Consider the following 18,533-nt stretch of genomic DNA (forward strand, 5'->3'; position numbering starts at 1 on the left):
TGAGGACCAACCTCTCTGATATAATGGGAAACACAAAGCTGTTCTGTGGTTCTGTTGAGTTAGTTGATCTATGTCTTACTATCTATAGGCCTAATATGGGTTACATTGTCAAAGGCAGGTCTGTAGGTGTGTGAACTGCGTACTCACAGGCCCATGAGACATTCTAACAAAGACTTGTCTGTCTCTCATAGGGGCAATAAAAACAGCCATACATGTGCCACCCACCCACACACACACACACACACACACACACACACACACACACACACACACACACACACACATTCATTCATTCATCCTATTCCCAAAAACACAAGCCTTCTTCTCTCTGGGCCTGCTGGGTTCAGGTTTGAGCATTTTGATAAGTGCATTTTCTCTCTCTCTCTCTCTTTCCTTCTACAGCTTGCAGCTGAGTAGGACTGACTGAACGTGGTAACATTACAGAAGACAGGAGAGGAGAGATGAAGAGAGGGAGTGATAAAGGGGCGGGACAGAGACCTACTATGTGGAGAGAGAGAGAGAGAGAGAGAGAGAGAGAGAGAGAGAGAGAGAGTGAGAGTGAGAGAGAGAGAGAGAGAGAGAGAGAGAGAGAGAGAGAGAGAGAGAGAGAGAGAGAGAGAGAGAGAGAGAGAGAGAGAGAGAGAAGAAAGCAGCAGAGGAAAAGGATGTGGGAAAATGACTAAGCAGGAGGGAGAGGAAGAGAGAGCCAGCGAGAGGCTGGGTGTTTGTCATTCTGGGGCTGTATGAGGCTAGCTGCAGAGAGAGGAGAGGAGAGGAGAGGAGAGGGGTTGCACCATTCAGAATGTGGCAAGTGTTGCTGCAGGAATAATTAGCTAGCTCCGTAACCATGGCTGTCTCACTAACCCACTAGCATGGCAGGAGGGAGGGAAGAAAGGAGGGAGAAGAAAGAGTGGGGGGGGGGGGGGAAGGAGTGCCCTTCTCTCCTGGCACAGAGCCAGGTGAATATAATTGCCACAATATGCTTCCCATAGGGCATCTAAAAGCCCCCAGACTGCGACACTGCTGTGAGACGGCCTGTCGAGTGGCCAGGTAGAGAGAGGGATGAATAGAGGTAGACAGATAGAAGGAGGAATAAGGGGGAGGATGACGCTGTGTTCCGGCCAGGGAGAAGCAGCAATCACTTGGGGAGTGCTATTAACACATTACGCTACTATGACTACTACCCATCCCACAGACATACGCCAAATAAACAGTGTGTATGTGTGTGTGTGTGTGTGTGTGTGTGTGTGTGTGTGTGTGTGTGTGTGTGTGTGTGTGTGTGTGTGCAGTATGTGTAACCGTATGCATGTGTGCAGCTGTGTGTAATAAGGATAGCGACTGCTTCTGTGTGTGTATAGCAAGTGATGATCTGTAAACATCTTGCAGAGGTGTACAAACACACCAACACCCACACACGCACACGCACACACGCACACGCACACACGCACACACACACACACACATACACACACACACTTCCAAGATCATCCCCCCGGCTGAATAATCTTAGCTCTAGGATGGTCGAGGGGAAGACAGAGGGAGTGTGAGAGTGGGAGAAGAGAGAGAGACAGAGATGGAGAAGAGAGAGATACAGAACATCAAACGCACAGCTGCAGATTCTCAGGGCGAAAGACTGCCGTGTTTATTTGCTTTCCTAAGACCCATCAAATAAAGCCTGTCCCTTGCTTGCAGGTGCACATTTCCTCATCCCCATCCCCTTCTTTTGATGTAGCATTTGGGTACCGTCATATAAATACCACATGCATATCTAAAACGGGTAAATGTCGCATCTGTCTGAATATTTTGGCCCAGGAGGAGTAAATAAACAGTATTCCATCCCTCCCTTCATCCATTCCTCCGTTCTTCCCTTCCCTCTATCTAGGCCACACAGCACGATGTGGTGGTGAATTAGTATAGGGTCTTCTACAGCTTTAAGAGCCCCTGGTGCCCATCCATGCTGTTACCAGGGCAACTAGTGAACAACTGCTTCACAGGCAGTTTCCAGTCTAATAATAACTAATCGCACTGAATGAACATTTCCTCACAAAGACAGTACTGGCCTTTTCATCCCCCCTCAGAAACGGGGCCACATTTGAGCAGTTTGAACCATCACTGGAATTCTGCAGGGTTTGGTAAAGGTATTGTCATATTAACACCCCTATTTTTATCCAGTTGGAGTCAAATACTGATTATCTGTGATTTGTTTTGCCCCATTTTATGTACATGCATAATTGGAGGATATTTAGGCAGCATGCCTGGAGCATAGCAGCATTCCAATGGAGACCTGTGCAGGGAAATATTAATTTGTCAAAATGCAGGAATAATATGTTATTATATTACATTGGACAGCGTTCACATGAAATATGCACGGATTCTGAACATGAATACAATTATAATAGCTTATCCATAACCCTAAAATAAATATTCACATAACCTAACAATTTCTCATTCAGCATGTAATGTATGCAAATCAATAGTATAGTAGTCAACACGGTCATTTTGCCGTTGGAATATATAAAGTGGATGTACCTCGACTAAAATGTGTCATTTCGACACAAATCTCCCTTTTCTGCTCGATGGGACGACTTGAAAGATGCACAAATTCTTTATTTGAGAACACATACAGGCCTTGCTGAATGGCATCTGCACGTCGCAAGCAAGAGAGAGGAGAGAGAGAGGGAGGGAGCGCGCAAGGGCTCTGTTGATACGGAATGGCAATGACGCCCTTTTCCACTAAACCCGGTGAGATACATACACATAACTCACAAGCACCTCGATTCGGATACCCTAACATAAAATAATGAAGGAAGGTGTCGGACTTACCATGTCAGGATTTAGCCGTGCTAAAATGGCGAAGGTAGAGAGTCTGTCACACACGCATTTGGTTCTGAATGAGTCGACAGGCACGGCTCTGCAGCCCCTGGCAGACCACGATCCGAGCAGCGAGGAGCTGCGGGAAAAGAGAGAGAGCGCTGCGGTGAATAAAAACGGGGGGAAAGCGAGTCAAATCCGCCACCACGTTACAGACACCAGCTATTTAATTCCAAATCCCCTTTACATCTCCGCGGTTAGCGAGCAAGAGCGCAGAAAACGCAGTGAAAATGGTGATGAAAGGTTCTCTGTGAGCCAGAAACCGTGCTGCTCAGGTTTCTGCTTGGCCAGGTTATTGCAATATAGAGTGGGAATTCACATATGACCCAAAAATACACAATAGCAATGGGGTAAAAGTAATAATAATAATAATTATAAAAACAATCATGCAAATCTAAATTATTATTGTGTCTCATTATTTATCGCTAGATTTAGATTGCCTTATTGGTGGCACAATTTAAAAGCTAAAGAGTTCAGAGATAATGTGTACTTAATATACAATTAATCAGCTGGTCACATTCTTTCTTGTGTGAACACATTTAACAGTACTTCGTGTGACTGTAATGCCATCCTAACTTATATTTACAGGTAAATAGGTTTTTGATGGCCTGGTCTAGGCCTTTTTTGTAACCTACTGGACCATACATCAACAATAAATGCAATTCTAACCCAATAAGAAAGCACTTTAAATACATATGTAGTTAATTTTTCTGTTATATTGTTAACCATTCTTTAGTTGAGCATATTCATCAAAATGTGAATTGTGAATGTTGACCAAACTTCGACAGATATCATGTTTGTCTAAGTCTTATTTACCCTGAATGGACCAGGCTAAATCCACACCACTTTGTCACTCACTGTCCATGGAATCGGCTGAAATTGTCAATCAAAGACTCACAACCACCCGCTTCTACTATAAAGCATTACTGACAATTCTAAAGTTTTAACGTTAGAAAACAATTTTGCTGAACAGCTTAGCATGGAGTTCATGGGGAGCCTTCCCCTCTAGATGTCTTGCTTGTAGGCCTCTTCCGTCATTGAATGGGCATTCTCAGTGGCCAGTGACGTTGCGTTGCCAGTACGCTGTCCACTGCCATGTGGTGCTGAACTCCAGATATCAGAAACCATATTTCCCCGCTATGCATGGTGCTGAAATATCAGATCACAACTATTTCATTGTTGTTTACAACGTCGTACCCTCCACACGTGGCTAACTTACCACACAGCTGTTCTAAAACCCTGACAAAGACAACACGCCAAAACCAGTTGGTTTTAATAATTAAGAAGACTTTCAAGTTATTGTATTGTACTCCTCCAAGAGTGCATGGCTCAGTTTCAGTCCTCTCTTCATATCGGTCTGACTGTGGTGCATAGAGAATGACCCCGATGGTTATTGGTTCCTCATGTCTTAATGGGAGTTGTGTGTTGTGTCTCCCTCCCATGGCACAGTGATGCTGGTTGGTACATTGGTGATGTCACACTCCATCCATCTCAAGCGAGCCCTTACATACTCTTCCCAAACATAGTGGTCCCCAAAGGGACTCATCAAGATGGGTGGAACATGGTCTCCTGCAGGGCTCTGGGGCTAGTGGCACCAGAAACACACAGCAGACCCCAGGGTTAACCAACCAACAAACCAACCAAACAGCCTGGGACTGGGTCTCAGCAGACTTGGGTTAAAAAAGTAGTTGTGTTCTTTCCAATACTTGGAAGCATTTAATTCATTCAGTCTGGAGAGCCAGTTGGGCAGGGTTTGAACTTTTTGTTATTTATTCCAGTGGTTCCATTGCACAAGGCAGGCTCGATCAAGAGCAGATTAAGTATTTGAAAGAAAACGAATACTATTTGAACCCAGGTATGTACCTCAGGGCCAAAGACATTTCATCACAACACACCACGGCCTCCAACAGGGTTACCCACAGTGCACCAGGGCCACCTCACAGCAGCCCTCGATAGGGTTACCCATGGTGCAATTGGGTGGAGAGTGCTGAGGGGCGAAACCATGACGAGCAGAGAGAAGAGAGAGAGAGAGAGAGAGAGAGAGAGAGAGAGAGAGAGAGAGAGAGAGAAAGAGAGAGAGAGAGAGGTAGTCTTGTAGCCCCAGGAGTAGGCTCAGTGCTAACATTAGCACATCACCCAAACAGAAATCCAATATTATAACTCAGCGCAGAGTCTCTGTGGATGACACGATTAGGCCGCTATCCCAACCACATAGCAAGCCACAGCACCACACACACACACACACACACACACACACACACACACACACACACACACACACACACACACACACACAGGCCTAGCCACGGGGGATCATTTGGGTAGCGGTCCAGCACTGTGAACGGTCCCTGCCAACAACAGGCCAGGACCACATGAATGAATGGGACAGCAGGGCCTGCCTGACCGCCACAACATCCCAGACATCCCTGGGTTCAAATACTATTTTAAATATTTTAAATACGCTTAGCGTTTGCTCTAGTCTGCCTACAGAGCCAGATGGGCGGGGTTGGCATCTTTTACGACATTTCTATTGCTTCCATTAAGTAAGACAAGATCAATCAAGCCCAGACAAAATTGTTTAGTCTGGTGCTATAACACCCAGCGATGGAAATAATAATAAATAATATATTAACTAAAACCAATAGACAGATTAAAGAAAAGGGGAAGCTAAATTCAATAAGAGACAAACTGTAAAGAGAACAAATAAGATTGTGGGTTTATAAAGAAGTGGAGGTGGGTGAGGAGAGATAAGTTAGGGAGGGTGACTGTGCCAGGTCAGGACCAGGTTGACGTTATCATGAATCTTGCCCTGGAGGCAGAACTGAGTGATTTCCGCTAGATGGGCCAGCTGCAAAGTCAAAATTGGCTACATTGTAAAAAATCATGAAAACAAAAATGAGCTTTTTAGTCTTAATATAAGGTTAGGGTTAGGCATTAGGGTTAGCAGTGTGGTTAAAGTTAACTTAAGGTTAGGGTTAGGTTTAAAATCACACTGTATTACTTTGTGGCTGTGCCAGCTAGTGACCTCTCTGCAGAGCTGCATCCAGGGCAAGATTCATGACAATAATTGCCAACCTGCAGGCCAGGATGGCAACACTGCTGTTGTTATTGATCCCCCGCCCCAGATTGAAGCGTGATCCCTAGGAGAGAAGACCACCCGTCTCACACCTGCTTGCCTCTCTCTCTCACAGCCCTTATCAACAAGACACCACCATGAAAAGGACGCCTTCTCACATTACAATTTATCCCCCAAATATTAACTCATTAATCATAGCGGCTGTCCAAGATGGATTTTAATTTTACTTAGAACATGTCACCCCCCTCCACCTCCCTCGCCTCCCCCTTCTCTCCCCACACTACCCAACATGGTGTGTGAAGCTAGATTAGATTTTTTTTTGTTCTCTCTCCCTCTCTGCCTCTCTCTCGCTCTGCCGCTCTCTCCATCTTCCTATATCTTCTCTCATCCCTCTTGCATTCTCTCAACTCTGTCTCTCTCCTCTTCCCTCATTGCTCGCTCATTCTTTCTCTCTCTCTCTCTCTAGGTCTATATTGACCTGGTCAAACTTTGTTTTATGGCAAAAGAGCGCTCTGTTCTTTGTCTCGTCTCAGTAACACAAGTGTACACACTTATCTAAATGCAAATGTTCAACCTGCATTGTAATAAGGCCGTGGGCACGTTGTGCTTTCTCCTCTTTCTTGCTCTTTCTCTCACTTGCACACAGCTTCTCTCTCTCTCTCTCTCTCTCTCTCTCTCTCTCTCTCTCTCTCTCTCTCTCTCTCTCTCTCTCTCTCTCTCTCTCTCTCTCTCTCTCTCTCTCTCTCTCTCTCTCTCTCTCTCTCTCTCTCTCACACACACACGCACTCACCGCCTCACTCACTCTCTCAGTTTTGGGCTTTAAAACAAAAAGGGTACTTAAGTGTCTGAGCCATATAAAGAGTGTGTGAAATGGACCCACATTAGCTGTGAAATTGAACTGTGCAATGCATTTCTCTCTCAATACCCTCTTTCTCTCTCTCTCTCTTTCTCTCTGTCTCTCTCTCTCTCTCTCTCTCTCCCTTACTTCACATATGTATACTCTCATCCTGTCTGCCTCTCTGTCTGTCTCAGTAGATCCCAGTAGAGCACTCTCCATTCATCCCTCTGTGTTGACGCCTTGGTTCGTGTGTGCGTGGGGGCCCAGGAGAGAAAGCTGTGAGCGACACTTTTAATTTTCTACATGCTGCATCAGTGTCGGCGCAGTGTTAGCTGGGTGGGGGTTAGTGTTAGCCTCGTCCCATCTCCCATTACCCACAGAGAGGAGCTCCGGAGCTGTCTGACAAACTCAGCACCCTTCTATTGGGTGAGTGTGTGTCACGGGCACTTCGTCAAGATTAAAAACAGTGGAGCAGGAACAGCCACGGAACACACAGTCACAGTGGGAGATGATGTGATGTGATGCCGTCTCCCAAAGTTCTATCCCTCACTGTGAAGGTCCACACCAGCAGGTGTTTCAGAGCCAGGTAGCCAGGCGGGTCCACCATAGAAATATAATTACTTTAGTTCCTGGTTATGGGTAACCTTCTTACTTTACATCCAGTCCACCCATCATGATACATTGACTTGAATGGGGATGTCCATTCTAGTAATTTTCTTTCTGTTTTCAGAGCCAGGTAGGCGCATAAAGGTCCTATAATTCAGTTGAATTCTAGGATCTCTATGGGTAGATGGCTCCAATGTCCGTCCTAGTAATTATTTTTCTATGTAGGCGGTTCCACCCCCAGGCTCCACACTGCAGCCAGGCAGCGTCAAGGGGCAGCCCAACAGGCACATGGGTGAAAGAACTAGACAAAGGCCTTACCTGTCACTCTCATCCCAGGAGATGCAGGTCTGGTTGGTGGTGCCCTGATCAGACAGAGAGAGAAACAGTCAGATGGTTGACATACAGTGCATTAGGAGAGTATTCAGACCCCTTGACATTTCCCACATTTTGTTACGTTACAGCATTATTCTAAAATTGATAAAATAAAACATTTTCCTCATCAATCTACACACAATACCCCATAATGACAAAGCCAAAACAGGTTTTTAGAGTTTTTTGCTAATTAAAAACAGAAACCTTATTTACAGAAGTATTCAGACCCTTTGCTATGAGAATAGAAATTGAGCTCAGGTGCATTCTGTTTCCATTGATCACCCTTGAGATGTTTCTACAACTTGATTGGAGCCCACCAGTGGTAAATTCAATTGATTGGACATGATTTGGAAAGGCACACACCTGTCTATATAAGGTCCCTCAGTTGACAGCGCATGTCAGAGCAAAAACCAAGCCATGAGGTCGAAATACTTGTCTGTAGAGCTCTGAGACAGGATTGTGTCAAGGCACAGATCTGGGGAAGGGTACCAAAACAATTTTGCTGTAACGTAACAAAATGTGAATGCACTGTTTGCATAGCCGCGGGTAGTAGGGGTCATGAGGTGCTGCAGCACCCCCTGATAAATCACAATTAAAAATGTATTCATGAAATAAAAACTGCACCCCACCACAAAACATCTTCATGTGGCCATGGACATATGCTCTGTTTGCAAATGTTCTCATAAACCTCCAGTTGAGAGGATAATTAAATGCATTTTTATAGTGCTTTTCTAAGTGATAAAAGTGCTTTTCAGTGATAAAGGCATGGTAGGTATTTTGAAACGCTATCAAATATCAGCAACTTGTGTTTTTATGGGATAAGCCACATTATCTGTCAAAGCCCTACCTACTCTGTTACACTACAGGGGTCAATTACTACTGAGGTCAAATCAAATCAAATCAAATTGTATTGGTCACATGCGCTGAATACAACAGGTGCAGACATCACAGTGAAATGCTTACTTACAGCCCTTAACCAACAGTGCATTTATTTTTAACAAAAAAGTAAAAATAAAACAACAACAAAAAAAGTGTTGAGAAAAAAAAGAGCAGAAGTAAAATAAAATAACAGTAGGGAGGCTATATATACAGGGCGGTACCGTTGCAGAGTCAATGTGCGGGGGCACCGGCTAGTTGAGGTAATATGTACATGTGGGTAGAGTTAAAGTGACTATGCATAAATAATTAACAGAGTAGCAGCAGCGTAAAAAGGATGGGGTGGGGGGGGCAGTGCAAATAGTCCGGGTAGCCATGATTAGCTGTTCAGGAATCTTATGGCTTGGGGGTAGAAGCTGTTGAGAAGTCTTTTGGACCTAGACTTGGCACTCCGGTACCGCTTGCCGTGCGGTAGCAGAGAGAACAGTCTATGACTAGGGTGGCTGGAGTCTTGTACAATTTTGAGGGCCTTCCTCTGACACCGCCTGGTATAGAGGTCCTTGATGGCAGGAAGCTTGGCCCCAGTGATGTACTGGGCCGTACGCACTACCCTCTGTAGTGCCTTGCGGTCGGAGGCCAAGCAGTTGCCATACCAGGCGGTGATGCAACCAGTCAGGATGCTCTCGATGGTGCAGCTGTAGAATTTTTTGAGGATCTGAGGACCCATGCCAAATCTTTTCAGTCTCCTGAGGGGGAATAGGCTTTGTCGTGCCCTCTTCACGACTGTCTTGGTGTGTTTGGACCATGATAGTTCGTTGGTGATGTGGACACCAAGGAAGTTGAAGCTCTCAACCTGTTCCACTACAGCCCCGTCGATGAGAATGGGGGCGTGCTCAGTCCTCTTTTTTTTCCTGTAGTCCACAATCATATCCATTGTCTTGGTCACGTTGAGGGAGAGGTTGTTGTCCTGGCACCACACGGCCAGGTCTCTGACCTCCTCCCTATAGGCTGTCTCATCGTTGTCGGTGATCAGGCCTACCACTGTTGTGTCGTCGGCAAACTTAATGATGGTGTTGGAGTCGTGCCTGGCCATGCAGTCATGGGTGAACAGAGAGTACAGGAGGGGACTGAGCACGCACCCCTGAGGGGCCCCCGTGTTGAGGATCAGTGTGGCAGATGTGTTGTTACCTACCCTTACCACCTGGGGGCGGCCCGTCAGGAAGTCCAGGATCCAGTTGCAGAGGGAGGTGTTTAGTCCCAGCATCCTTAGCTTAGTGATGAGCTTAGAGGGCACTATGGTGTTGAATGCTGAGCTGTAGTCAATGAATAGCATTCTCACGTAGGTGTTCCTCTTGTCCAGGTGGGAAAGGGCAGTGTGGAGTGCAATAGAGATTGCATCATCTGTGGATCTGTTGGGGCGGTATGCAAATTGGAGTGGGTCTAGGGTTTCTGGGATAATGCTGTTGATGTGAGCCATGACCAGCCTTTCAAAGCACTTCATGGCTACAGACGTCAGTGCTACGGGTCGGTAGTCATTTAGCATGTGCTGACCAACTGGCAAGTGTCTTCACTGACATTTTCAACATGTCCCTGACTGAGTCTGTAATACCAACATGTTTCAAGCAGACCACCATAGTCCCCGTGCCCAAGGACTCTAAGATAACCTGCCTAAATGACTACCGACCCGTAGCACTGACGTCTGTAGCCATGAAGTGCTTTGAAAGGCTGGTCATGGCTCACATCAACAGCATTATCCCAGAAACCCTAGACCCACTCCAATTTGCATACCGCCCCAACAGATCCACAGATGATGCAATCTCTATTGCATTCCACACTGCCCTTTCCCACCTGGACAAGAGGAACACCTATGTGAGAATGAGAGCGTCACTGCTCAGGTCAGAGGGTCAGATGTGAAAGGTCACTCACGTTGTAAAGGTGTGAGAACTGGACCTCAACTGGGGTAGAGAGGGATCCTGGGGTGGGCTTGATGGTCACAGACACCACCTTGGAGTTGAGCACAGTGCTGTTTCTGGAGGGAGGGAGAGAGTGGGTGAGGAGAGTAGAAAGAGTGTGAGGAGAGAGGGGGGAACAGTTTGGTGTCACCAGCATAGGACAACTCACATGGTCAGGTGACATACCACATGAGAAGCACACATCATTTTCATCGTTGTCAATCCCTGTTCCCATCAACCGACTAAAATCTCCCTCCAGTAATACTGCCCCATCTCTACAACACATGTTCCCATTTCTCCCTAACACAGCATACATGTCCCTCAAGACACCCTTGTATGTCCCAGCACTTGACCCATGTCCCATTTGAAATAGACAATCTGATCAAAGCTCGCCATGTTTCACAGCCCCCACACTCTGACTCCTCTCCCCTACTCTCTCCCATCTGCAACATCTCCCTCTCTCTCTTTCTCTCTCTCTCCCTCTCGCTCTTTCTCCCTCTCACTTCTCAGAACGCAATCAGTCAACGTAAACGTTTGTGTCAGCCAGCCTCTGTCTAAAACTGATCACATTTCCTTGAAGGGGAAAAAGATTCAGAGGGAACAAAGGACAGAAAAAATAACTAACTAGGCCTGGGTAAAGGCAGAATAGAAGAGGAGCTTCCACATTACGCCCAGGGGGGAAAGTAGATTTCAGTTCTTACCGGTATGGGACACCCAAGCGCGCACACAATTTTTTTTTCTGAGTTTGGTGTAATCATAGAATGACATAGGCCTATAGAATCCCTATTCATTGTATATATCATCTCTGTGGGCCTAGTAGCCTAGGCCTAGTGAAGATTTGTCATATCCATTTTTGACATGTATTACCTTTGTCAAACAATCATTACCTTTGTCAAACAATCATTTCAAAAAGGCGCTCCTGTAGGCTACCCACGCACGTTCGTCCACTCGCAAAATAATTCCAGCATCCAAACAGTGCACTATGCACTCGCAATTTGATGAATGGAAAGAGACATCTGTCACAAAACCTTTTGCTGCAGTGGGCTAAATCAGGGTCACGTAGAGTGTTTCTTGGTAGTCTTAAACAAATCTACTTTGAAAGAAAAGTATACACTTCACACAGGGTTATGGGCTTAAAAATAAGAAGACACCTGTTGTCACGGTTTCGGCCGAGGCTGCTCCTTCTCCTTGTTCGGGCAGGCTTCGGCGGTCGTCGTCCCCGGAGTACTAGCTGCCACCGTTCTATGTTTCTATGTTTGATTAGTTTTGTCTGATTGTTACACCTGTTCATTGTTAAGTGTTCATTATGTGTCCTATTTAGTTCTCTTGTGTTTGGTCAGGTGTTGTGTGTAATTGTTCGATGTCACGTGTAGTAGTTGGTTCGCTGTTCTGTGCTCTCTGTATTTCGTTTTGTTTGAGAGAGTCCTGCACGTTGTGCGCATTTACTTTGGTTCTTACCAGTGTGCGTATGTTTCGCCTGTGGCCTGTTGCCGTGTTTGGCTTGTATTTTCGGACTTCACTAAAGACATCTGTTTCGAATCTCTGTGTGTCCTGCGTGTGATTCCACGTTACCTCTACACTCAACCTGACAGAATTACACACCATCTCTATGGAATCAGCAGGAGCACCCGCACCCACCGAGATCATCGAGGAGCGCCTTCGTGGACAGGAGGACAGGATCAACCAAATCAGGCACGCCCTGGACCGAGTGATGAACACCCTCCATCGATGGGAGACCAGCGGGGTACCCACACCCCCACCTACCGCACCATCACCATCGGTCAGCCCGCCTGTCCAACTTCCGGAACCCAGTGGGAATCGGCTCTCGCTCCCGAGGGCGTACGACGGCACCGCTGCCGGGTGTCAGGGATTCCTGTTGCAAGTTGAACTCTACCTCGCCACCGTACACCCGGCGCCCTCGGGACACGAGAGCGTTTCCGCCCTCATCTCCTGTCTCACCGGCAAGGCGTTGGAGTGGGCCAACGCCGAATGGAGGAGAATAGACGCCGCTACTATCACCTATGCGGAGTTCTCCCGCCGCTTCCGTGCTGTGTTTGACCATCCACCGGAGGGGAAGGCGGCGGGGGAGCGTCTATTCTACCTCCGGCAGGGGATGAGGAGCGCTCAGGAGTTTGCACTGGAGTTCCGGACTCTAGCGGCAGATGCGGGGTGGAATGAGCGGGCACTCATAGACCACTTCCGCTGCAGCCTCCGGGAGGACGTCCGCAGAGAGTTGGCATGCAGGGTTACCACGCTTTCATTTGACCAGTTGGTTGACATGGCCATTCGGCTGGACACCCTGCTCGCTACCCGCGGGCGTCCCAGGTGGGGGTCGCCCATTCCACCCTCCAGCACCTCCGAGCCGAGCCCTATGGAGCTCGGAGGTGCTGGCGCTAGAGGAAGGAGAAGAAGGAGCCCGAGGGGGGCCGTCCCCTGCACCAACTGTGGCCGTGGAGGGCACACCGCGGCTAGGTGCTGGGGAGGGTCTCCTGGTGGAGGAGAAGGCAGGCCACACATTGGGGAGTCCTCCCAGGTGAGTAGGCGCCCCACTTACCCAGAGCTTTCTGTCGTACACATAACCATACCTGTTTTTTTTCCACAGGTTGCACCTCGTTCCCAGCATAAGGCGCTAGTAGATTCAGGCGCAGCTGGGAATTTTGTAGATCGCAAATTCTGTGTAGAGTTAGGGATTCCCCTCCTTCCGGTAAATAATCCTTTCCCTGTACATGCCCTAGATAGTCGTCCGTTAGGATCCGGGTTGATTAGGGAGGTCACAGTGCCACTTAGGATGGAGACGCAGGGGGGTCATGAGGAGACGATTCAGCTCTATCTGATCGACTCTCCTGCGTATCCGGTGGTGCTGGGGCTTCCCTGGTTGATTACCCATGATCCTACTATTTCGTGGCGAGAGAGGGCTCTTAAGGGGTGGTCTGCTCAGTGTGAGGGGCTATGTCTGGGTGTTTCCGTAGGGGCGACCTCGGTGGAGAGTCCGAACCAAATGCCCGCATTGCACATTCCCCCCGAGTATGAGGATTTGGCACTCGTGTTTAGCAAGACGAGAGCGGCGCGGTTGCCACCTCATAGACAGGGGGATTGTGCGATAGACCTCCAGGCAGGAGCTGCGCTCCCGCGGAGCCATGTGTATCCTTTGTCACAGGAGGAGAAGAGGGCAATGGAGACATACATTGCCGAGTCTCTGAGACAGGGATACATACGGCCCTCCACTTCACCCGCGTCCTCGAGCTTCTTTTTTGTGAAGAAAAAGGATGGAGGTTTGCGCCCGTGTATTGATTACCGCGGTCTCAATCAGATTACTGTGAAATATAGTTATCCACTCCCGCTGATTGAGACTATGACGGAGTCATTACACGGGGCACGGTTCTTCACAAAATTGGACCTCAGGAGCGCATATAACTTGGTGCGCATTAGAGAGGGCGATGAATGGAAGACAGCATTTAGTACTACCTCCGGTCATTACGAGTATCTCGTCATGCCATACGGGTTAATGAATGCTCCATCAGTCTTCCAATCCTTTGTAGATGAGATTTTCCGGGACATGCAGGGGCAGGGAGTAGTCGTGTACATAGACGATATTCTGGTGTACAGTTCTACCCGGTCCGAACATGTAGCCCTGGTGCGCCGAGTATTGAGGAGGCTGTTGGAGCATGACCTGTATGTCAAAGCCGAGAAATGTCTGTTCTTCCAGGAGTCGGTCTCCTTTTTGGGTTATCAGTTGTCTGCGTCAGGGGTGAGGATGGAGGTTGACCGTGTGTCAGCCGTGCATAATTGGCAAACCCCAACCACGGTTAAAGAGGTGCAGCAGTTCTTGGGTTTTGCGAATTACTACCGGAGGTTTATCCGGGGTTTTGGACAGGTGGCAGCTCCCATAACGTCCCTTCTGAAGGTGGGTCCGGTGCGCTTGCGGTGGTCAGCTGAGGCGGACAGGGCTTTTGGGAGACTGAAGGACCTGTTTACCTCGGCTCCAGTGCTGGCGCACCCGGATCCCGCTTTACCATTCCAAATGGAGGTGGACGCGTCCGAAGCCGGTATCGGGGCTGTTCTCTCACAACGGTCCGGCACACCAACTAAACTCCGCCCCTGTGCTTTTTATTCGAAAAAGCTCAGTCCGGCGGAGCGTAATTATGACGTAGGGGACAGGGAGCTGTTATCCGTGGTACAAGCCCTAAAGGTGTGGAGGCATTGGCTTGAGGGGGCTCAACACCCTTTTCTCATTCTGACTGACCACCGTAACCTGGAATACATTCGGGCAGCTAGGAGACTGAATCCTCGCCAGGCTCGGTGGACTATGTTTCTAGCCCGGTTCGTGTTTAAGATCACTTACATCCCTGGGTCCCAGAACGGGAAGGCAGATGCCCTGTCTCGGCGGTATGACACAGAGGAGAGGTCCGTTGAGCCCACTCCCATACTACCTAAGTCTTGTCTGGTTGCACCGGTGGTATGGGAGGTCGATACGGAGATCGAGCGGGCGTTACGCACCGACCCTAGCCCTCCACAGTGTCCGGTGGGTCGGACGTACGTCCCGCTCGAGGTCCGGGATCGGCTCATTTATTGGGCTCACACGTCACCCTCCTCTGGGCATCCAGGTATTGGCCGGACAGTGCACTGCCTTAGCACAAAGTACTGGTGGCCAACGTTAGCCAGGGATGTGAGGATTTATGTCTCCTCCTGCTCGGTGTGTGCCCAGTGTAAGGCGCCCAGACACTTGCCCAGGGGTAAGTTACAACCCCTGCCCGTTCCACAACGACCCTGGTCTCACCTCTCGGTGGATTTTGTTACAGACCTCCCCTCCTCACAGGGGAATACCACCATCCTGGTCGTTGTGGATCGGTTCTCGAAGGCCTGTCGTCTCCTTCCCATGCCGGGTCTTCCTACTGCCCTACAGACCGCTGAGGCTCTATTTACCCACGTCTTCCGGCATTACGGGGTACCCGAGGATATAGTGTCTGATCGAGGCCCCCAGTTTACCTCCAGAGTCTGGAGAGCGTTTATGGAACGGTTGGGGGTTTCGGTGAGCCTTACCTCGGGTTACCACCCGGAGAGTAATGGGCAGGTTGAACGTGTCAACCAGGATGTGGGTAGGTTTCTGAGGTCATATTGCCAGGGCCGGCCGGAGGAGTGGGCGAGATATGTTCCCTGGGCCGAGATGGCACAGAACTCTCTCCGCCACTCCTCCACTAAACTAACCCCTTTCCAGTGTGTGTTAGGGTACCAGCCGGTTTTGGCACCTTGGCATGAGAGCCAGATCGAGGCCCCTGCGGTGGATGAGTGGGTGCGGCGCTCGGAGGAGACGTGGAACGCTGCACACATCCATCTGCAGCGAGCCATCCGTCGACAGAAGACGAGCGCCGTTCTCCACCGCAGTGAGGGGCCAGTGTACGCACCTGGAGATCGAGTCTGGCTCTCAACCAGAAACCTGCCCCTCCGCCTGCCCTGCCGGAAGCTGGGTCGGCGGTTTGTGGGGCCTTTTAAAGTCCTGAGGAGATTGAACGAGGTGTGTTACAGGTTATAACTGCCCATTGATTACAAGAACATTAACCCCTCGTTCCATGTGTCTCTCCTCAGGCCGGTGGTAGCTGGTCCACTCCAGGACTATGAGATAGAGGAGACTCCTCCGCCCCCGTTGGACATCGAGGGGGCTCCGGCGTACACTGTTCGGTCCATCCTAGATTCGAGACGCCGGATGGGGGGTCTCCAATATCTCGTGGAGTGGGAGGTGTACGGCCCGGAGGAGCGGTGCTGGGTGCCGAGGAGGGACATCCTAGACCCGTCTCTTCTGACCGAGTTCCATCGTGGTCATCCTACGCGCCCTGCTCCGCGTCCTCCTGGTCGTCCCCGAGGCCGGCGCGCGGCTCAGGGGGGGGTACTGTCACGGTTTCGGCTGAGGCTGCTCCTTCTCCTTGTTCGGGCAGGCTTCGGCGGTCGTCGTCCCCGGAGTACTAGCTGCCACCGTTCTATGTTTCTATGTTTGATTAGTTTTGTCTGATTGTTACACCTGTTCATTGTTAAGTGTTCATTATGCGTCCTATTTAGTTCTCTTGTGTTTGGTCAGGTGTTGTGTGTAATTGTTCGATGTCACGTGTAGTAGTTGGTTCGCTGTTCTGTGCTCTCTGTATTTCGTTTTGTTTGAGAGAGTCCTGCACGTTGTGCGCATTTACTTTGGTTCTTACCAGTGTGCGTATGTTTCGCCTGTGGCCTGTTGCCGTGTTTGGCTTGTATTTTCGGACTTCACTAAAGACATCTGTTTCGAATCTCTGTGAGTCCTGCGTGTGATTCCACGTTACCTCTACACTCACCCTGACACCTGTACCATGTCAGATATAGAGTTGAAATGTATTCAATTTTGAGTTTGCATCCCAATATTACACTCTATATACATCACAGAAGACTAAAATATAACAAAACCATTTGACATAGAAACATCGGGTTTTCGGTCGGTTCTGTTTATTCATATTTATTAATTATGAAATTATGAAAAATATTAATACCATTCCACCCATGAGGCCAGTAGGTAATTTGACTGCAGGAAAGGGCTACAAAACACATCAAATTGCAGTTAGTGAAGTATGTGGGAGGATTGTGTGAGTGTGATTCCGCCACGCTAGCCTGCGTTCCTACATATGTTCTTCCATCTCATTATACCTGCTCATACACATTAACGTAATGGAGAGAACACTCCTCACTGAACGAGAGAAAGCTATAGATAACAAATACACATGCTGTTTGAATACCTATGCTTAGCATAAAGCAGTTCTCTGAAATGTTATTCATTCTAGATAATAGCTACTTCGGACATCCTTTTACACAGACAGGAGACTAAGGAACTACGAGGTAGCATTCAAAGCCCATTAGCCACCAAGCAAAAGAGGTTCTGGGATGCGTTCTGTGCTGGGCTGCGTTCCAAATGGTACCCTATTCCCTTTATAGTACACTTCTTTTGACGCATCCCTGGAGAAAGCATTGTGAGTAGAGATGTCAGTAAATCACTCTCACCTCTGTAGAGATAGGATGCTGCCCAGGTTTCTGTACAGAACGATCCCAGTGACAAACGCTGACAAGTCATCGGCATCTGTAGTACAACACAAACATGTGTCCACCGTTCAGACACAGACCAACACACACATGAACAGACACAAAAGAGATGGAGAGAGAGAGAGAGAGAGATAGGGAGAGAAGAGAGAGAGAGAGAGAGAGAGAGAGAGAGAGAGAGAGAGAGAGAGAGAGAGAGAGAGAGAGAGAGGGACAGGTCAGTCAGAATCCAATAAAAAAGGGAGAGAGGGGGAGAGATGGAGGAGTGACGTGTGTTTGTGTGTCAGTGTGTGTGTGTGTGTGTGTGTGTGTGTGTGTGTGTGTGTGTGTGTGGTCTAGTCTTAGTGGTCTGTGCTGAAGGACAGCAGGAGAGAGAATACAGGTCAGCCAGTCTCCCTCCAGTCCTCTTGGCTCTATACCTCTGCAGCTGGCCTACATAACTACCCATCTATAAACACACACTCACACAGCATCATCACTTACACACACACTTACATACACTTACCCATAATCACAAAATAGCCATGCAAACAGACATCATAAACATGATTGTTTACACATGCATGCACTCACACACCCACACGCAAACGCACACACACACACACACACACACACACACACACAAATGCAAAAGGCCAGATGACATTGAAACATTTTCCACTGTCACACAACAATGTATTTAATGCGACAAAAAGGGTTGCCATGGTAGCATGGCTGGGTATGGCATGCCGTGATGGCAGACTGCACTGGCAAAATAGACAAAAACACACCCAGAAAAACCCAGAAAAAGATTTGATTTATTCCAACCTGTGTCACAGCTAAACTAAACTGCTGGGCGGAAGGCTAGAAGAGAAGGACATGGCCTGAGGATGTCTCCTGCTGCAGTGTCACAGAC

General features: G+C 48.4%; 1 pseudogene across 1 annotated transcript in view; it reads right to left on the reverse strand.

The window, feature by feature from the left end:
- The window catches only part of LOC311108167 (adhesion G protein-coupled receptor B1-like), a 65,273-nt pseudogene that overhangs the window by 20,064 nt on the left and 26,676 nt on the right, over positions 1-18,533 (reverse strand). The window contains exons 14-17 of the transcript XR_014615278.1: positions 17,603-17,678; positions 10,566-10,668; positions 7,710-7,753; positions 2,824-2,950 (exon numbers count right to left, since the gene is read on the reverse strand). The product of XR_014615278.1 is annotated as an adhesion G protein-coupled receptor B1-like (transcript). The remainder of the gene's footprint in view (positions 1-2,823; positions 2,951-7,709; positions 7,754-10,565; positions 10,669-17,602; positions 17,679-18,533) is intronic.

Source organism: Coregonus lavaretus, assembly GCF_964263955.1.
Source record: "Coregonus lavaretus genome assembly, chromosome: 3".
In the NCBI taxonomy this organism is placed as follows: Eukaryota; Metazoa; Chordata; class Actinopteri; order Salmoniformes; family Salmonidae; genus Coregonus; species Coregonus lavaretus.